The 2663-nt window shown below is 40.1% G+C and overlaps 1 protein-coding gene across 1 annotated transcript in view; it reads right to left on the minus strand.

Moving 5' to 3' along the window:
• The window catches only part of LOC139756010 (CD151 antigen-like), a 132444-nt gene extending 130374 nt beyond the window's left edge, over positions 1 to 2070 (minus strand). The window contains exon 1 of the mRNA XM_071674942.1: positions 1952 to 2070. The gene's annotated coding sequence lies outside the window, so the exon portion shown is untranslated. The remainder of the gene's footprint in view (positions 1 to 1951) is intronic.
• Between the last annotated feature and the right edge of the window lie 593 nt (positions 2071 to 2663).

Raw genomic sequence — 2663 nt, forward strand, 5'->3', positions numbered from 1 at the left:
TTCATTCTATAAACATATCTGCTACAATATTCCTTCAAAAATCCTACACTTCCTAACAAAGGTCTTGCGTATCATTCTACCCATCCATCTACTAATCTAGATATCCAGCGCTCTTGCCAAAATACTCTTTTCACCACCTAGCTCTCTCACCTGTCCACTCTTTTCTTTATCTCTTTTCCAGATTCAGATCATACTACGTTGGTCATCTATCTCTATTTGACTCTTTCTTTCTCTCTCCAATTCTGGAAGCAGGAACTAAACTAAAGGTTCAAAGTACATGAATCAATGGGAGAAACAAGAATTCCACGCACGCGTCTTGTACACACGGTACTGGAATTCTTCCCATTATTCAGATCTCGTGAGTGTCTGTCTCAGTCACCTCCCTCGTTTGATTCAACTTTCACCTTCAACTGTTTTACTTCCATCTTCACTGATCATCAGTCCCAGGTGCTTACGCAACCCAACTCCTTCATATACAAGAAGCAGGTTCTTGCTCCCATTGACCCTTAACATTTTGTCTCACACACTGACCATGAGTCATCCAGCACAGACTAGCCTGAGATCGGTCCCGCACGAGTTCGAATCCTGGCCGCGACAGGTGGCCTTCATCCAACCCAGGTGTTCATCCTCCCCCTTTAGGCTGGTCGATAAATGGGTATCTAGCTTAGGCTGATGTGTGTGTATGTGTGTGTGTGTGTGTGTGTGTGTGTGTGTGTGTGCATACACAAGAGTAAATACAAAGTATATATATGACTATGCGCACACACCACACACCACACACACACACACACACACACACCCAAGCAAAGGTACGTTCAGTACAGAGCTATGTGGCCAAAGAGGTACCGAGATGAAAAAAGAAGGCAAGAAAAATATAGTTAACAGTAAGAACGCAAAGAAAAGGGTGAGATGGGAGACAACAATAGAGACTGCAGGATTAAACCGACCTACCAGTGCCTCAAGAGAAAACAGGGAGGAATGGGAACGTCAGACTGAAACTGATGCATACAGATATAGATGAACAAAAGTACTCACAAAAAAAGCTCGGATTCAAGGATCGTATTAGGGAAAACAAACCTGCTAGTGTTGGAGTAACGGATTCAAAATTCTTTAAAGAGATATGATGTGACCTGATCTGTCAAGATGGATACATAATAGCAAAGAGGAAAAGAGGAGACTAGGGAGGAGGGGAGCTGGCCTATGGTGGCCTATTCAGACAACAAATACTGGGGGTCTCCGTAGAAGCTATTTGCATTTTTGGTATTTATAATCTATAATTCTCCTACGAGTTTCAATGAGCTAGAACAAAAATGAGAATATAACAATGAAGAAGCAATTAGGATGGTACATGGAGTGAAGTAAGCACTCCTCAGATAGAGGCGAAACAACAAAGAAAACTTACAGAGTTATAAAATACAAGTTCTTAAGAGTGTAAACAAGAACATTTCCTATATCAGAGTGTCACTCAGCACGCAACAATAAGGTCTGCTTATATCTTATCCTTATAAAAAGTAGTATAAAGACTGAGATCATCATATATGCCACATCAACCGGAAAAGTGATCACGTAACGCTTGTGTTTGGTTACGTGGTGAATGAGTAGATAAAAATCTGATGAAACCAGAGTCAAAAGTGAGATACGGACATGAAAATCACGCAGAATCAAATTTCTGCGAGAACATAGTTTGGGAAACAAGGTTCAACAAACATGACGCGGTTCCTTATTGTGGAAGGACCTGATAAATTTACAATAAGTGAATAAGAACATAGGCGTCTTTAACTTCAATTACGGAGGAAAGGTTGATAAAGGGAATGGTGTGATTTAATGTCAACAATCGAAAACACCATATCGATGTATTGTGGAGAAAATAGACTACATTAAAACATGTATTCTGTTTGGTTGGATTTAGTGAAACACTTCTAGGACTAGTTAGAATGTATGAACAGCTCACCTCATTTCCTTAGAAGCCGAGATGTCTCTTGGTTATCAATATTACTGACCAAGTATACACGTCTGCTTCGTCCCGCCTCTGAATGAATGACGTCACATGATCACACGCCTTTCTTGCCTGGAATAGTGTATACAGATTATAATCTTCTGGAATCTTGATACTTGTTCTTAATTTAATACATGACAGTTTTAGTGTTAATCATATTAAGGCAAATGTTCATATTTTATTAAAATCGTTATTTGACTCGAAATAGACATGAGTGTAATTCTATCTAGTTCGACCAATGAGCGTGAAGGCCGGACGCATAAGTTTTGTTGTATGTAGTTGTCCGTCACTGGACAGATAACTACACTCGATACATATTTTCACAAATCTGTCTATTCTTGTTTTATTCATTTTTAGGTGAAAACCACAATGCGTTCACATGCTGTAGATAACAACGGCTTCCTATACGATATACCTCAAACAGTGTATACGCTTCTTTGGTAAATGTTTCCAACGTTGCTTAAGGTATGATCGGCCCCAAAAGTTTACAGTGACGGATGGCTGGTTTAAGTTAAGGCACTTCAGTAGATTCAGTGAGTGTTCTACGCTCACACTGGTGAAAACTGGTTGTCATATGTTCACAACATAGAATAACGTTTTCTGCTGGAAATGTGGGGTAAGGAGCTGCCATAGTTACGGGACTGGGGAAGCGGCCATGGTTACAGGA

Source organism: Panulirus ornatus, chromosome 20, assembly GCF_036320965.1.
Source record: "Panulirus ornatus isolate Po-2019 chromosome 20, ASM3632096v1, whole genome shotgun sequence".
Taxonomy (NCBI): Eukaryota; Metazoa; Arthropoda; class Malacostraca; order Decapoda; family Palinuridae; genus Panulirus; species Panulirus ornatus.